The sequence below is a fragment of the Lissotriton helveticus genome, chromosome 4_1, assembly GCF_964261635.1.
Source record: "Lissotriton helveticus chromosome 4_1, aLisHel1.1, whole genome shotgun sequence".
NCBI lineage: Eukaryota > Metazoa > Chordata > Amphibia > Caudata > Salamandridae > Lissotriton > Lissotriton helveticus.
Genome location: NC_136063.1, coordinates 925,060,113 through 925,079,512, shown reverse-complemented (window position 1 = coordinate 925,079,512; position 19,400 = coordinate 925,060,113). Strand labels below are relative to the sequence as shown.

General features: G+C 42.4%; 1 protein-coding gene across 1 annotated transcript in view; it reads left to right on the top strand.

Moving 5' to 3' along the window:
* Nucleotides 1–3,135: 3,135 nt before the first annotated feature.
* CCDC102B (coiled-coil domain containing 102B) overlaps nt 3,136–19,400 on the top strand; it is a 566,627-nt gene continuing 550,362 nt past the window's right edge. The window contains exon 1 of the mRNA XM_078685713.1: nt 3,136–3,305. The gene's annotated coding sequence lies outside the window, so the exon portion shown is untranslated. The remainder of the gene's footprint in view (nt 3,306–19,400) is intronic.

Genomic DNA, 19,400 nt, shown 5'->3' with positions numbered 1-19,400 from the left:
GGCATTGATTATCCCACTATGGAAACCAGGGTAATCGCCATCTGATAAAACAGTGTACAGGCCACTCTCTATGCTAAATTTGGATTATAAAATTCTGAGCAAGATCCTAGCCACTCGTCTCCTGCCACATATGGTGGGTCTCATACACCAAGACGAAGCAGGGTTTATACCACCCCGTAATACAGCGATGAATGTTCGGAGACTATTGCACCTACTTGAATCCGACTCCTACTGTAAGGAGGAAGTTGTCATCTTTGCAGTGGACATAGAGAAGGCCTTTGATAGCCTTGAATGACCTTATCTGTTTCGATGGTGAGAAGATTTGAGTTGGGGTCTGAATTTGTGGCGTGGCCCGCCTTACTTTACACAGAATCTACAGCCAGAGTCAGAACGGGTAAGCTCATATCGGACTGCTACAGGGTGGAGCGAGGAACAGGGCAGGGTTGCCCTTTGTCGCCCCTGCTGGTTGCCTTGGCCATGGAGCCCCTGGTAGCTAGATCTATTAAAGGATGCTTCTACTGTGGGCTGGAGGCAGCAGGCTAAACACACTACATAGCACTGTACGCTGATGACTTATTATTATTCCTTAGCAACATGAGGGAGGACCTTCAAGGAGCCAGGGAACTGATAGCGCTAATGGTGATAGTGGCAGGCCTTAGGGTAAATTGGATGAAGTTGTGCGTCTTCCCGGCCACAGAGGGCAGAGAACGACCACTGGCGATGGAGGGAATCCTGTGGAAAAATCGATGTTTGCCGTACCTGGGAGTCCAGATATATCATGACCAGGCAGACCTGCTAGAGGGAAATGTGGGGAGGTCATTAAGGGGAGTGAAAGAATGTTTTTGATTTCAGATGGCTCTTCCCTTATCAGTAGCAGGCAGGGTAGCCTTACTGAAGATGGTGACCTCTCAGAGACTATTATATTATTACCGAGTACTCCCGGTTTGGATCCCAGCTGGGATGTTTCGGTAGCTCCAGGCACAGATAACGGCATTCTTAAGGGGTACGGGGAGAAACAGAGTAGCACTCACAACACTAATGAGACCAAAAGCAGTGGGAGGATTGGCGGTGCCAGGCTTTGAGTATTATTAAATAGCAGCCCAGCTGCAATGGCTCACGAAATGGATAGCGAGCCGTGTGAGAGGGACAGCGCAACAAGGTGATGCTGCACCAAGTCTGAGTCTCCTGTCGCGTGTGGTGCTGAGGCTCCCCGTTCAGGAGGGAGAGATCACCTCTGAACTAAAAGTAATTTGCAAAATGCTGGAACAGAAGCCTGCAGAGATTCAAGATAAGTGCCCATATGACCCAGATATTCCACTGTGTATATGTAAAGTTCTCCCACATAGGGGAGATTGGCGAGGTCTAGAGGACTGGATAGATGTAGGGGTGACCACTATTGGGATGTTGTACGAAGAGGGAACCTTACTACCCTTTAATGACTTCAAGGAGAGATAAGACATACCCAAGGGAGACTTCCTATGACATACTGCCCTCACAGCGGCGATATGCAAACAATGGAGAGGGGGAATCTTGGAGCCACCTACGTCAGTGAGGTGTCAATATGTGGTATCCACGGCAGGGACATATAAAGCAGTCACCTGTTTATACAGGCGGCTCAGCAATACGACACTTCCTGCCCTCAGTGAATAACACCAGAGATGGGAGGAGGATTTAGGAGAGCCAATCGCCAAAAAAACATGGGGAGAACTGGGAGAACGAGCAAGCAAGGGTACCAGAAACACCAGATTTCAACTTGTTCACTTGCAAGCTATGCTGCCAGGACATGAGATCTGTCAGAAGAGTGGACAATGGGATGCAAACGAAATGAAATAATGCTTGAGTATAACTGTATTTGAATTGTTGATTGTAAGACGCCAAGAGTAAATGTTCAATAAAATTTGTTTAAAAACAAAATGGGTTGTATTTGTTCAGCAGTAGACAGTGCCAAATAAATAAAATAAAATTGTACATGGCTACTGATTTCTCACCAATTCCCATTCTTGCCCTCTTGGTATCCTTTTACTCGTTCAAACACATCTCTGCCTGGCACATGACACTTGATGGAATACTGGGCCTTCTCCTATTTCGCCCCTTTTTTGGAATACAGCCTCAGCAATCAGCTGCCCTGGTGGCTAAGCTGTTTGGACCTTATTATAATTATAATTTGCACAGCTCCCTCTCACATACCCTTCGCCATGGGGAACAACGCGGATGTTACCCCGCAGTACCGTTACAACGCGTCTTTTACAACGCAAGTCGTAACCACGACTTGCGCTGGAGGATGCTTAAGGATAAGGAATAGTAGATTTACTATTCCAACACCTTCCCTACTGTACGTAGGCTGGTGTTGGAATAGTACATTTAACTATTCCTATGTCTGCACCCCTACAGTGCAAGTCGTGGTGACTGTCCTTCATTTCGTATCAGTTTGTAGTAGAGTTCTACATATATGAACAGATATTGTTAAAAAGGCTGCCATATAACCTGCCGTTATAATAATTAATTGCTAGTGTAGTCTAACTGTGTGGGTAATACTTAAATGTATAAGACTATTGTCATTTTGCTGCATTGTGATTAATTCCTTGTGAAAGAAAAGCGTTTGTGAATACACAGAAAGGTAGTTTGTGTTTTGTTCACAAGAATTCACACTTTACCCGCCAGCCCTGTGTTTGTGTAAATGGATTTCAACTCAGATCAATTTTTTGGCACGCCCAAGTTCCATTTACAGGCCTCAAAAAATGTTGCCAAATCAGCCCCAAATGCAACTATACTGATTTAATTACAATTCGAAGCTTTCCTTCAGAGGAATCTTGCGCGTAGCATATCCGATTGCTTTTCAAAGTTTACTGCTATCTCCACAGTCTGAATACGTTTTGCGGCTTTTAAATACACACTTGAGAAGCACTAGCATGCATGTGGGGAACACTCAGAAATGTTTTATTGTGAAAGGCTGCATTATAACGGACATTTTTTGATGAAACATTACAACCAATGAAATCACATTTCCAGTTAGGGTGGAGGGACGCTCGGCTGGAAATCATCCAGTTAACCAAGACCCCAGAGCAGAAAACAAATGAAAAAGTAAGCAGGATAGCCAGTTGTTTACGCACTCACGTGTGAGCCGGAGTAGCACGAGCCGTCCCGCGAGCCTGGAGGGGTGGGTTTGTTTATCACCTTTTGCTTTCGCTCTTTCGTTTGAGCGTATTAGTCCTCTAGTGGAAAAGAACAGACTGATGGGGCGAAAAAAGCAGAAGAATTCTAGAACTTGGAACAACAATCCTAAACAGCCGGTTTGCAAAAGCGAGGTATAGTAGTACTCAACTCTGTGCATTTTATTTATTTTAGTATTACAGCGTTATATTTTTTTCATGTTTAAATATATGTATATGTACAACAATAGCACAGTTTTTCTCAGTATTGTATGATTTTCGGTATGGAAAGTAGAGCGCGCTATCAGCTGTCACAGTTCATGCGTCAGGAATTTGTATTTAAGACTTTGAAAGACTACATCTGGTTTACAAAATGTAGCTGTGTGTTTATAGAGCTACACTTGAGACAATTCATATATAGAAAGTATGTTTACCTTAAATTCACTTCTGTCAGGAAAATGTAGCCGCCTGTTGATATCAATCATGAAAGAATGTTTTCATAGTACATGGTTTTACTGATATTCGCATGCCTGCCAGACAACGAACTGGCACATTCTGCCCATTAAAGTCAGAAAATACGTTTTAGATTTCAGAACTGGCAACTGATACCTCACACTTGTTTCTTGTATTCCGAGTCTCTGGATAGAGGGCTAACAACATTGTAGTGGTCCACTCAGCTGAAGGAAATTAATAATATGCTTAGCATTAAAAATGAGAATAGTTTAAAAATCAATGTGCCTCGTAAATGATGTCCATGGAGCTGACATTATTAATGATTCTATTAAACTAGTGTATTTCCAAATCAGTAATCGTAAACTTGTCCACCATACCTATATACCTATACCTATATGGCTTCAATTATGTTTGACGCTAATTCGTGGAAATGGATTATCGTTGATCAATGTAATATTTAATTGAAGCCTATAGTGGGAGCTCCTGCTCGTTTGTTTCCATTTCAAACCTATGCATTCATTATTAGGTACTTAATAGTGGCTATTTCAGGATTTTTATGTACCATATTATTGAAATACACTATCCAGAGTTCTTTTCCCTGAGATATGAAATGTGGCTACGATTATATATCTCTTGGAAAGGTGCAGATGGTGGAAATAAATACTGTTGTGTTTCTAAGTTACAGAGTGGAACATTGCCATTTTGTATCCCAAAACACCCTAAATATGCATCACTTATTAAACATGGTAGCCAAAGTTCCCTACTTGCTGTCCCAAAATTGCAAATTACCTACATTATTCTATATTTACAAAGCATAATATATAAAATGGGCACCATTTGATGGTTATATTAATGGAAAAGAGGTTCAGTTTTGCACACCTATTTAGAGAAGTATTATATTTCATACGTTTTGTATATAGCTAAACAAAATATGTTTCTACGGCACAATAAAATCGTTTAGTCTGTAAAATCAATGTCTCTTTAAGGACATCTCTTGAGAATACATCATAGAAACTCGTGCTTCATTTGTAAAATAATAAGGGCCGGTGCTGAAAGAATTCCCAGAAGCACACAGTCGCCAATGCCAAATGACAGGTTTGCTGAATACCAAGGCTGCATATCCGTGATTCCGCCTCATGGCTCTTTCATCCACTATCAGACTCTCCTTACCCCATTATCCCACACTTGACAGTTTGTTTCCTTCCTTGATTTCTCCCTTTCTCACTGTTTTCCTGTCCTTCTCTTGCTGGTAGCTTGCCACAAATAAAGTCAGGCCTAACTAAGAGGCAATGTGTAAAGTATTTATGCAGCCCACAAACAGTAATAAAGTGAAAACACAACACAAGAAAAATCTCACACCAATTTAGACAACTAGAGTACATTTAATAAATTATTTGACACCATAACAACAAAAATACAATCAGTAGAATTGGAGATATGCAATGTTAAAGGTTTAACGAAAAAAGTGCCTAAAAGTACAAAGTGCCAACTGTGGTAATCTGTTTTCGCTGGACTGGGACAAAGTCACAGGTTCAGGCCAACTGCAATGGACCATAGGCCGGATACAGGAACCCATTTAGGCCTGCTGAACAAAGTACCTTAAATCCTGGTTTCCAGAGCATTGTGAGATCCCACGTCGAGGATGCATCGTGCAGTTGGGGATCTGCAGAAGCTGCAGTGCGATGATACAGAGTCCTGTGTCATGGTCAAGGATGCCATCAACGAGGGCTTGTGGTGCGGTGTCCTGCTTTGAGGATGCATCATGCAACACTGTACTGACGAAGTTTAGAGGCTGTCATATGAAGTTCTGCGTTGTTGTGGAGGATGCTGTCAATGAGAGGCTTGCAATGTTAAGGTCTGCGTTGTCTCGCAGCAGCAGTTACAAGGAGGCTGTGGGCTGTGATGTGAGGTCCTGCACCAGGGGTGCGATGTGTACCGTCAGTTCTAAAGTGGCTGTGAGGTGTATTTGTTCTACCCGCAGAACCACAGCTTGGCTGGCAGAGCACTTTTAGGCCCACTTCCAAGGGCCCAGGACTGGGATGGCACCACTTGGGAGGGGGGAGGGGGATAGGACACACAACATACAAAGTCCTGGTGCTGGGTTCAAGATGTTTGGAGGCTTTTCTGTCCCTGAAGCTCTTATCATGGTGCCAGCAAACTAGCCCTTGGAGTCACTCTGGTGGTCCTAATTTCAAGATTCAGGTCCAGTCCTTCTTACTGTGGTAGCAGGGCAGCAGTACAGCAGGGCAGCATGGCAACAGGGCGGCAATGTAGCAGTCCTTCTTGCAGAGTAGCACAACTGTCCTTCTGAGTCTTACACAGGTCCAGGGGTGTACTTAGGAGTGGGTCTGAGAACCCACATTTTATATGTGGTGCCTCCTTTGAAGTGCTTATAGTTTTCTGAATTCCCAGCCTCCCAGCTGTGTGCATGGACAAGTCAGGGGTAAAAAGCTCAATGTGTGAATGCAGAGCACAACCTATCCAGTTGCAAGTGGGGCTGTGCCCAGTTCATCCCCATCCTGCCAGTTGATGGCCCATCCAGATACACCGTATCCCTTTATTGTGTAGCTGTCCGAGAGGAATAAACAAAGTCCATCTGTCAGCTACACCCATTCATGTGACCCAGGAACAGGCTAAAGGGCACTTTTGGGCATTAAAACGCCAACTTTCAAAAATGGGCATTTCCAAAATTGTAACTTAAAATCCGACTTTACCAGTAACAGGGATTTTTATTACAATTCCTCAGACACCATACATGAAAAGTCTGCCAGTTAAGGCTTGGCAAGGGGGTTATATTCCAAGTCGAGTTTGCAGTTTAATGCTGCATACAGGCTGCAATGGCAGGCATGGGCTATTTTTTAAGGGTATACTTAAGTGGCTTGCACAATAAGTGCTACAGGTCCACTAGTAGCATTTCATTTAAAGGTGATGGGTATATGGTATACCAATGTACCACGGACAGTAAATTACATATGAAAATCTGGTGTATGCCAATTTAACCATGTTTTAGAGAGAGAGCACAAGCACTTTAGCACTGGTTAGCAGTGGTAAAGTGCACAGAGTCCTAAAACTAACAAAAAGCAATTGCTCTTCTAATTTTTAAGCACTTTTTCACTTTTTCTTTTTCACTTTCACGCCCCCAGGTCAGGGTGGACTATTAGAGTGTCCATACCGCCGGGGTTTAGTCCTGAAGAATGCCTTGGTGAATACATACCACAAGTACGGCAGAAACATGTTGACTGATTAATTTTAAAACCCTTGGTATTTAGCTGAATTTATCCCAACTCGTAATAAACTTGGCACGTAAATTCAGACACATAAAACCACCCACACGTGTCTTAGGGATCACTCATTAAAATTTTTTTTCTGATACCCTGTTAGGCACTTTTAATTTTCTAATTTTCACATCACGTCCTCCCCACACGACCAGCTCCGCAGTCTTTCTGGCGTCGCAGCACACCGAAGAGGCACTCGGCCTCTTCGGTGGGGCCCGATGATGAAGCATGACACTGACCAGGTCGGTGTGTGAGGGCTTTCCTACTCAATCGGAGTGACTGTGTACAAACAAAACCCACTTATCTCCTTGCTCCATATCTCTGGCAGCCTTAAGACTGACCAGACCTCTCTTTTCTTGTTGTTTGATACTTAACTGGGGACTAAGAGAGTGTCCTTGATTTCCCTACCTCTCTCTTTGTTGACATATGATTTGACACTTGCCCACTGTCCTTTAATCTGACAAGGACATATATGTATCTGGCAAGTTGAGGTATTGTGGTTTAAGTGAAACATGCTTTATTTGGTTCATTGTAATACCTTTTTACGGTCTCTTTAGGAATCTGATATATTCAGGACTAGGTTTCTGTGAGCCAAATACCATCATAGCCTGATTTTGGTAACTGATATAAGATTCCTGGGTTCCTCCCTCTTTCTCTAGCTGTCGCCATTTTCAAACTTGTAATCTCATACGTGAATGAAAAATTTCCACTTCCCTTCATCTAGAACAGTGATTGCTATCAGAAACACCATCAATAATTCTGACACATGTACACATTTCACCCATACTACATTTAAAGTGGTATCCATAGTTGAAATTTCCCTGGTGAGAGGAGAGCATGTAGCCTTAGGGCTAGAGCGGTCAAGTCGAAGCTGGATAACCGGGTTTGAGTCTCGGCAACAATGCTAAACATCTTGTGATTCTGGGCAAATCACTTAATCTCCCTGTGCCTACACAAAAATAAACGAATGTGTCCATCTGTAATGGAACAGGCGCTCATGTAAACACTCTGATACCCGATGTCTCGGGTCTAGTTCCCGCTATATAAAAACTCTAGGTAAAAAAAAAATGGTAACCCATAGGCTTCATTTGTGCTTTGAACTCTTAGCACTTCCTTTTCCAGCCATCTAAAAACTGCTCATTTATATTCTCTGTGTGTTCATATGAGCCACAATTTCCCCTTTTTCAATGGACCTATAACTCTTTATTAATTTTAACTAGTTTCAATCATGTTAGTTCCTGACTATCAGAACTTTTGTATTCATTTTGCAATCTTGTCACTTATGTTTGCTTTCTTGTTTTTCCCTGGTATTTGTTTGACAGCACCAATGCAAATTAATCAGCGGTTGTTGGTTGCCTTGTTGAGCATCTAAAGCAACATTAATTGGAGTTAGGTTTCACATGATTTCTTCTTTAGTATCTATGTCAGGTTTTGTGAAACGTGATCAACTGAGTCTGAAGACAATAAACCTCACTCCCTAGAATGTAGCTTGTCTCATGTGTGAGGAAGCATGAACAGCAGGAATACCCTGTAGGAGAAGGAAAACTGAATTGGGAGAGAAAAGAAACAGCTGGAATAGTATGGACTTGTCAATATGTTTCTTTTAGTTCAGGATATTTAAAATAGAATTTTCAATGATGAATTCCCATTGTATAGCGAAGGTAAATAAAACAAAGTTTTACTAGGTTGCATGAGCATTGAAATACTCTGAAAAAGAGGTATTGGTGAAAATGCGTGTCATGGTGGGCTCCTGGGAACTTAAGCCACAAATAAAAAAAGTCAATAACAGCTATGGTGGAACGTCAGGTCGACAGCGAACCTGGAATTCAGGGAGCTAGAGGGAGAGCAAGCATAGCAACTAATGGAGAGGCAAGACAAGAGTTCTGGGGATCGTTTAGAAAATAGTACCAAGTCCTAATCCAAAGGGCAGGTCAGAATTCGTGCAAGAAGGCCAGGGAACTGATGGAGCTGTTAAGACAACAGAAAATACAAAATTGAAGGATGCAACAATGGTGAATGAACTGAGGAAAAGCAAAGGAGACACTACAACAAGAAGAAGTTGCCAGCCGCCTTCCCCAAGGAAGTGAACTGCTTATAAAGCCCTGGTATGCCTCATAACCTGAAAGTCTTTCCCCTTGACCTCCACCATGCTGATTCCTTGTGCCCCAGTCACCACACACCCCTCCCCCACAACTTTCCTGGCTTTCTCTAACGTATTCTATGGCAAATAGTCCCAGCACCAAATCCCTGTGCCTGAGTAACTTGCTTATTCCTGACTGGCTAGTCCTATTAGTTTGCTCCCAGCCTTGAAAATTAGTCTGAAAGGAAATGCCCATTGTTCCTTTGTTGATTTACATTGTTGTTCACTATTCTTCTTCCTTCTGTGACAGAAGCTTGTATTAGGCCCTGCAACATGGAGGCCTTGCTTAATCTAAGGGGTATCTTGCATTTTTGAAAGACCGCTTCCCCAGTGTTGCCTTTGGCCTTGAAGTGCTGCATCTTTATAAGCATGACTAGCTGAAGCTGACTTTTTTCACTGCACTGTGTAAACTCTCTCATTCTCATTCTGACCCCTCTACAAATTCTGAAAAAGGACAGAAATGGGGTTGGGACATATTTGCAAATCTGAAACTGGCGTTTTTTTCCCCTAGAAATTTCTCCAGATATTACCAGTGGGTAATTTTACCAGTGGCCTATAAAAGTTCTCTCTATATGTCCAACACCACTTTAAGTGGTCTTTGCTAGTCCATGGGCTAGAATCTTAGGATGGTCTTTTAGTCATTTATTAATAGACTACATAGGGTAGTGGGTGGGTCATGTACATACCACCTACAAACTTCACTTTAAACGTGAGGTGTTCAAGAGGGTTTGGGGGGCTTTTCTATCCTCATTTCGGAGGCAACTTCGCCCTGATTCTAACAATACACACATTTGCTTACATTTCGTAAAAGGTCCAGATAATTTAGCCAACATTGCTTTATGTCTGAGACATTTGTTATACTGGGTGAAGAAGATCTTCATGTGTATGAATAGACCCAAGACTGAGATGCTGGTATTCGGAAGCACTGAGCTCAGTTCACTACCTTCTTACCTGTCAGGCACAATTCAAATAAGGGAGGAAAAAAATGTTTTTACAAAGTCCAAACAATTATGTCCCTTTAGTGTGTCTGGCAACTTTTTTACCCACCATATATATTTGAGATTTGACCCTTAATGCTGGACATCAAAAGACCATTATCAGGACTGGTGAACAATAGGAACAAATATAGAAGTAAATATCAAATAACTTGTATGATTAAACTTAGTTCACTAAAAAGCATAAACAATAACAGGGATGTAAAAAATAATGACTCCCTACAGAAGAGAGTTAGTACAGTAGAGGAGTCCACAAAGATCTACTCTTGGGAAATTCAGAAAATAATCTATGGAACAGAAGTTAAAAGACAATCTAAAAGACACTCTTTTGGTGAACAGGCAACCAGCGAATAAAAGGCTTTACCAAAGTGGAATTATTTCATGCTGTAATGTTAAAGTCAAATTAGACCAATCTACGAAAGACAAAAATATGAACCTAATTTCACTATTTCAAATTACGAAATTTGAAAATTAAATCAGAAATCGGGATTCTAATATGACCGATGACTCCATCAGCAGGTGCAATGCGTGCCACAAGCACGTGTGAACTCGTGGCACACTGCAGTGACACTAGGGCAGTTACCCACTATTTTAACATCAGAGGTAGAGCAATCACTCTGAATGAGCTTTGCTAACCACAGCACAATTTATCGTCTAAGGCAAGATGAATTATTCTTATATTAAAAATGGTTTTATGGTAAGAAAAAAACAATAAACAAATAGAGAAAGGGAAAATCTGCCTCCCACAAGACAAAGAAAACAGTATCTTCTTGCTTTATATCAGATTCATGGCAGATTTGGGCCACATATACCACAAGTAAGCTAGACACTTGCTGATTTGTGTACTGCTCATATGAGTAGTGTTGCAAAAACTTCAACAACATTATAGGCACCATTGTACAACACATAGAGAAATTAAAAGCACAGTCAATCGTTTAAAATTGGTACCAGAAATAGAGCATTGAGAAGAGACGATTTGGTTTCTTGCATCCGTCCCAATCGGGCTTTAGGGCTAACCACTCCACAGAAACGACTCTTCTTGGAGTCACTGAGAGATTGCGTCATTGCATGGACCGCGGAGAGACAACAGCACTCATATGGCTTGATTTGAGTGCCGCATTCAATACTGTGTCGCATTCCATTCTTCTTGCCTCCGGTCCTTGGGAGTGGAAGGTCCTGCCTTGGCCTGGCTTGCCTCCTTCCTTAGTGGCTGCACCTTTCAGGTCTTTTCCTCTAAAGCCTCTTCTAAAATCTATTCTTCAGCGTACAGTGTGCCCCAGGGGTCTATTTTGTGTCCCTTACTCTTTAATATCTATATCAGACCCCTTGGCCACCATCGTGGAGGATGCTGGTCTTTCTCTATTTTCATACGCTGACCACACGCAAATCATCTTTTCTCTTTCAGCCACCGAAGATGATAACATCTCAGCCCTCAAACAAGGATTGTATAAAGTCTCACAAAGGATGCGTAACAACTTTTAGAAGCTGAACAAGGGGGGGGGACAAGACAGAGGTTGTCGTCCTGGGCAAATGCAAGGACCTATGGGGCCCCCAACACTGGCCCCAAGAAATGTGTCCTCCCCCCCAACCCGTTGCCCAGGTCCGCAACTTTGGCTTTCTCATTGATGAAAACCTTTCTATGCGGCAGCAGGGGGTGAGGGTGGCCGCTACATGCTTCACCATTTTGAGATGGCTTCCATAAAATCTACAGAATGCTTCCTGACTCCACCAAAAGGTCGGTTGTCCAGGCCCTGGTCACCTCTCGCCTGGTTTATGGCAATGTTCTTTATTTGGGGGGGGGGTGTCATGAAGCTCTTAGAAAGCTTCAGGTGGTGCAGAATGCGGCTGCCCGCCTCCTATGCCATGTCCTGCGCAGAGTCTCCATATCCCAGTCCCTCCTGAACCTTCATTGCCTCAGGATTGAAAGTAGAGTTTAGTTTAAGGCACTTTGCTATATTTTTAAGATCAAACAGGGTGTTGCTCATCTATATTTACAGGAGCTCATTCATGTCTATTTCCCTACACGTTCTCTCCGGTCTTCCTCGAAGGGTGACTTAGTGATTCCCAGATTTAAGTTGGTGAGAATGGGCGGCCGCTCGTGCTCCCACTTAGGCCCTAAGAGTTGGAATCCCTTGCCTACTTCATTGAAAACGTAAACCATCTATTTCAACTTTCGAAAGGGCCTCAAGACATGGCTTTTTCTGCAATAAGCTGCATTTTGTTCTCTTTTCACCCTTTTAGACTATCCCTTGGTGCCAGGAAACCCTGTATGGGTAGCTGTGCACCTTAAAAGTTAAATAAATAAATAAATAGTCATATGGATGGTCGCACACATCCATATAACTCATGATTTACAAATGAAAAATCATTCTATAATTCACAACAATGTAGCATACAATAATAAAATAGCACATCAACCAGAAACAGAGTATCATCATCTTCTTCTTCTTCTCTCGAGTATCATCATGTACCATAATAGATGATGACACTCATCTATGCTGCTTTTTGGCAGCCTAATGCAAATGGCTAAATATCAATCTGTGAATTAATTAATTATTTTACTATCATCATACCAGCACTTGAACACTGGGAGGCCTTTCCTTTGTGAATATATGATTATCGCACCCTGAATTACCAATATATTGTATAAAACTCACTACAGTGTCTAGGTTATTTATTTATTGATTCACACACTTGTCTCAAGACACAAGACATGTAGCAGGAACAGATTTTCCTGATATTATATTGTTTACCCAGGTTTGACTATGGTGATGGGTATCCCTAGCACTTGCATAATGACAATAAAAGTAAGGCATTCAACAAACTATGCTCTAATTCAATCCCACAGTGGCTTACGCGTCCTTCTGAACAAAAATCAATCAACATTAATGAATATTTCTTTTAACCGCATGCGTGCGGGCGGAATTCCGCCCGCATGCGTGCGGGCGGAATTCCGCCCGCACGCTGACTTTTATGGATTCGCATGTTACGTGACGAGCTGGGCTCGTCATCAGCGTAGCAGGAGGCTACCTCATGACGAGCCCAGCTCGTCATCAGCGTCGAAGGGGTTAAAAAGTGGACACAATCAGGTTAAACACTAACAACATCCTTGACCTTGCTGCAAATCCCTATGTACTGCTGACACACTCCATAAAAGTCTGACAGCAAACTCCTGTCCACTATCTTACACTCTCTAAAAGCAAACTCCTATGATGATGACCCCCATCTGTCTTTTAAAATTAAGTTCATGCCCCAGGAGACTGTTACATCCATCTTGGACTTGGCCAACACCTTGCTGCACAAATGTAACTTTGATCTTCACATCTTCCTACCACTGTACCAACATTGGTTTCTTCCTAGCTTTAGTACAAAGATTGAAAACCTGCATATCATAGATGAATTTCTGACAATCACTGATTACGGGCAGCTAAGTCTCTTTGCCTGCTTGACATGTGAACTACCTTTGAAATCCTGATCATTTGCTTGAAAGGGATGACAGAATGTTTGTAGATTTTTGGTTCTGGCTTCTCATATTATAATCACTTTCTCATCAATATTCTTATACCAAAATCCTGTGTAATGTTGTGGTGCAGATTCTCCCCATTCAGCAATGATGCACTGAAACATTGATCATTGGATGAAAATGCCATCAAGCATGAAAGTGAGATTATACTGTATGCCTGTAACTGCTGATCAAAAGTGCCAAGCGCTTGCATTGGGTTATACCTCAGAGCCGATTGAATTAGCCAATTGAATAGTAAAATACAGTCATTGTTTTGAAATATCTCCAAAGGATATATATGAGGAGATTTTAAATACAATTAATTTCAATAGCAACCATTTACAACTATATTAGCCATTCTGACAATTTGGCTGGACTGTACCATTCAATGGAGTGCCCAGCTCTGAAAATCATAATGTATAATAAAAAAAAAAATACAGTTTGTGTGAAAACTGTTCACCTTGAACTGAGCTCTCAGGTTCTGTGCAGCTTATTCGCATCAGTGAAAGGTTCAGTCACAAAAAGCATTTAAAAAGGGCATTCTGGTTGACTTGTAGGAAATCAATTCATGAAATGCATTCTTCTTCAGAGCACATCTGGAAAAACATCATAATTGAAACAAACTCCCTGTCCCTAGTTTTGTCAATGTTTTATGGGCCTTTTAGTGGAATGGAAAGTCTGTGTTACTGAAACTGCATTGACCATGCCTGGCATTGCTCATTGCACTGCTTTCCAACAACATAAAAAAGTGGTTCGATGTTTAATTCTTCAGATGGTGCATGAAGAAAATGTCTAATAACACGTTCATATAATAATGATAATAGCAACATTAAAAAACAGAACAACATCAACACCAGCCACATTACAAAACGAATTATAATTATATTGCTTCTTCAACTAATACTATTACTATTCGTGTTATTAATCGTTAAAAGCATCATTATAATGATCATATTGTTTTAAAGTTAATAACAAGTAGAAATGTACAACTCAATTTAGAAGAATGTTTCCAAATTGTAAAAAAACAGCCACTGGAGGGACAGGGACAATGTTACTTTTAAAAGATTGACTGATTAGTTTGTAAATAACACTGGAGGTACACCTTGACCTGGCCATGCCCGAGTGATCAAGGAAAAAGACAAGGAATTGACCATAATGGTATAGATAAACCCCTTGGGCGTACAAGAGGTGGGAATCAAGGTTCACTTTTAATTTAACCACCACACTTTATGTACCGAGAGATAGTTGTTTTCAGAATAAAACACTTTACTTAGAAAATGAGTTTGTGTTTCCTGAGAGAATCTGTTTCTCATTAAGACGTGAAGGTTTTTCCAAAGTACTGAATTCTTTTCCGAAGTAGCAAGTAAATGATTTTGTGTAGTTGGAAAACAATCACAGCGCTTTTTTAGTGTTTAACTCTTAAGCACCTGAATCTCTATCCTGTGTTTTGTGAAAGGCAAAAGTTCCAAGTATAATATTGGCTGTCGAAGTACCTTATATTAAAATACGCATTTCAGTTTCAACTCATCTGAGTTTATACAGTGATACATGTGGACAAAAAGTCAGCATAATGCTATTATGTGAATCTATTTTCCTTCCAAAGGGCAAAGGATTTAACTATAATAAATGCTACTTAACAGTTTAAAATGAAGGTAGCTGTACACATTATATTTTTATCCGGAGATAAGGATGTTGTGAATTTAGGTTTTAGTGAAAAAGTATGACATTATTACAGAATTACAATATCTGGCAAGTACACCCCCCAGCCTATTCAGTACTGTGTCGCTTGAGGTGCAACATGTAATACCAAAGTTGTGGCTGTTTTTTCAGTGGCTGGACATTGGACGGGAGAGGTTTTCTTAATTGCATAAGCTGTGGCCTATAAAAACGAGAGAATACACTTAGTAGCTTTCCATGCTCTCATTATTTAAGCACAAACTAAGAAATGTTTTGAAAACACCCCAACCCGATTTAAAAGGCACATGTAGTCCTGGGTATGGTTGTTGCACTGGTCTTGTAGCCCTGCTGGCAGTTTGACATTCCAGATGGTACAGCTTGAAAGGGCCAGTGTATGAGATGATTTTTTGGTCCCATCACGGTGCACCGGACCATAAAAATGGTCTACTTATTGGCCCATTCAAGCTAGTCCATTTGGAAATGCCAGATTTTTAAGGTGAACGAAAAGCCAGCCCAACACTGCTGAACATATTGTGGGGATCCAAGCAAGGAAGGAAGGGACGGACAATTTTCCCAAGTCATATTGGAATGCTTATGCACAAACCATGTGTGTGTGCCCTGACACGGATAGACCATCCCCTTATATGCTTTATACAAGTGTTTCTGAGCCTCACTCAGTTCCAGATTACCAAATAGGCAAAGTAGGCACTGCCCTATGGGCCCCACTCCTTTTAGGGGCTCTGTGACAACGGATCAAAATAATATTGATTTGATCTTAAAAGAAAATTAAAATCAAGCTTTCTTAAATATTGTTTCCAAAAGATAGAAAAAATGAATCAACTCATAGAAACGAAAACTTTACATTAAAGACTCAAGAAAGTACTGTATTAATGTAATGTACTCATTAATAACTTAAAGTGCATAACCCAGAGACATCAGATTCACATAACAATTTGCCTCTTAAAAGCTCATCTTCTGGCAGCTGTCTTTTTTTTTTAACAAATCCGGTCATTGCATATTAGGAGATAATTCGCGAGTGGGGCTCGGAAATTTCGACTGCCTTGGGGCATCCACAGGGTTTAATCCAGCACTATCCCCACTGCATGGTTGGGTGCGGTTTCATCTGACTGATATAATTTATCATTTACAAAACAACAATACCAAAACTGTGTACCTAGGCACTAGTCTTAAAGTCGCCTTGCTAAGAAGTTTTACCTTCAACTTTTGCTTGGAGGCTGTCACAAGGAGATCCTCATATCCGAAGTAAAGGTTTCCAGATGCTAGTGGTTGGAATTAAAAGGATCCCACCCACCTTGGTAGGTAAAATTGATTGTAGGTTCCTTACAAACGGCTTTTCTTTACTCTATAAATTGCAAACTAGCATTAAGGGAGACATTTTATCAGTAAGATAGACGTGGATCAGTTGCCTCAGGTATTTTAATGCTAGACAGAAAACCAAAGTAGAGCACTCGCTGTAGCTGCAACGTGATCTTTACGGCCAAGCCAGGGATGCCATTTACCTTTTGCTCTAGACCCTTTGCAGTCATTGAAACAGTATTGTTGGCAGTTCACAGTCCAATGTTTGATAATAATCAGTACTGGCATTAAGGGGCTAATTAGGAGGTTTTCCGACTGACATCCCTGGTTTGACTTCCGACCGCCGTATAACAATCACAGTGGTTGGACTTCAAACCAGCCAGATAATCCGACTGCCTTCCGACGGGCTCGAGGAGCCCCTCAGCCAGTCTGAAGGGACGCATATTCCAGTGAGGATGGCATTTCCGCATTTGGAATTATGATGGGACTTTCCGAGAGCAAATCTATGTCGGCCTTTCCGATATAGATTTGCTCTCGGATAGTGCCTTTGGGGGACCCAGCAGGACCCCCTTCACTCCTGGCCCACCGGTTGGGGGCTTGGAATTCCCTCCAACGTGTGGCAGGCACCCTATGGTGCCTGCCACATGGTGCAGGGCTTTACACTGGCTCCCATTTCTCTATGGGAGCTTGTGCTACGGCCGGTTTATGGTCACAGCACAAGCTCCCAGAGAAAAATAGGAGTATGCGACCACACCATGGGGTCGATTAGGATCGCGGACGGACTTGAGTCCGTCCGCGACCCCTGAGGAGGAGGGAACGTCCGCATGGGCTGCGGCGTTCCCTCCGATCTGATTAGGATGTGACCGCCAGGGTGGCGGTCACATCCTCTATCTCTAACATTGCGGCGGGTGCAGCTTCAAGCTGCACCCGCCCCAATGTACAGAATGCATGCACAGCATTTGCGTGCACAAAGCGGCAGGCACCGCGCGGTCCCTGCTGTATTGTGCACGCAAATGCAGGGGGGTACCATAGGTACCCCCCATGTGCACCCCCCACCACCCCTTCACCCAGGGGGCCCGCAACGGGCCCCCGAAGTGAAGGTCCGTATGCTTTTTCACGGCGGAAAAGCAGCCGTGGAAAAGCATAGAATTGCAGACATCCTAATATGCCTGGCGGTGTCTGATAGACACCGCCAGCCATGTTAGTGCTTTTCCGCTGTGGTCGCCTTCTGACCGCGGCGGAAAAGCGGCGGACAGATTGTGAGACCCACCAGCCATCCTGATTTGGCGGTGGGTCTTTCAGGCCTCCTCGGCGGATTTCCCGCATACTCCGGGCTGGCGGTGGCTTCCGCCGGCCCGGAGTATGCGGAAAATCCGCCATCATAATGACCCCCTATGTGTGGTGACATTGGAATTGCGGTGTTGGGACTGCCGACCGGAGGTCGGTTAGTACCGTCCCCTGACATCGTAGTCATGCCCTTTTTATTACATTTGTTTGTTGGCGTTTTATTTTAAAAATGTAAAGTTTTCCGATTTTTCAATTTTATTCCTAATATAATTTTGTGAAGGCTTGGGCTCCACTTTTGATTCAGGCGTTGAACGCAGCTGCACTGGAGAGGATTTTGCCCTCCTGGTCTACCGTTGTGATTGTCCTGATTTTCAAGAAGGATGATAAGGACAATCCACAATGTTACCACCCAATATCTTTATTAGATGTGGTGGTAAAGGTCCTGTTGCAGGTTATTTTACATTGGCTGGGGAAGTGGGTAGAGGAGAACAATATTTTGAGCAATATCCAATACAGTTTCAGGTCAAGGAGGTCTGCTTCAGATCTGTGCTTGAACCTACATCTAATTATTAATAAGTACATGGCTGCACGGTTTGAATCTTTGCATTTAGCATTAATGGACTTAACGTCTGCATTCTTTAAGATAAACCAAGCAAAACTTGGGCTCTGCTTGGTGAGTTGGGGGTTGACCCGAGTATTGTGGGCCTCCTAGACAATCTCAATTCAAAGACATCTGCCTCGGTGCGTTTTTTCCAGGGTGCTGCTTGCACTTGCTCACTACCTACTAGCTAAAGTGTTTGTCAAGGGCACATTCTTGCTCCTTTTCTGTTTACTCTATAGATGAACAGACTAGAGCCCACTTTATTATCAGTCTCAGCGGACTGCCCTAGAGTTGGAGCTAGATCCCTGCCAGTTTTATTACATGCGGATGACTCCGTTCTAATGGCCCGCACCACTCAGGTTTGGATTTACTCATGACCAGGTATGTTTCATTTATGGAGAACATAGACCTGTTGTTCATCTTTTCAGAGTCCTATGTAATAGTAGTGGGTCTAAAATCTACAAGAAGTGAGACCTTTAAGGTGGCTGATTTCACTCTAGGTAAAGTCACGGCATTCCCTTACTTGAGCGTCTTTTTTGATGCCAAAAACTTTTAGGAGCCATTAATCGAGGCTAATAGATTTGAGTTTGTTAAAACCATGGGGGAGGTTTGCAGGTTTGCACGTAATTTTGGTTTGCGGGTGCCAGAGGACCTTTTAGAATTCATCAGGCTAAATGTATATCTCAACTTCTGTTTGATAGCGAGGTTTGGCGATATCTAAACTTGGATTGTATTCAAGTGGCAGAGAACACATTTCTTCAGCAGATGGTACAGGTTCCACATTCTACCCCAGCATTTTCGGTCCAGGCGGCGCTAGGCCTTGGACAAGGAATGGACTAGTTGCTCTTAAGCCCTTAATTGCGCTGGATGAAGATATAGAGAATGGAAGAATTAATGCTAAATTGGTTCATCCTTGAGGACTGCATGGCTCTTGACCGGGCACATGAAATACTATGGATAGCCTATGTGAATGCAGCTTTTGCTTCCCGAGGTAGGACCGATAT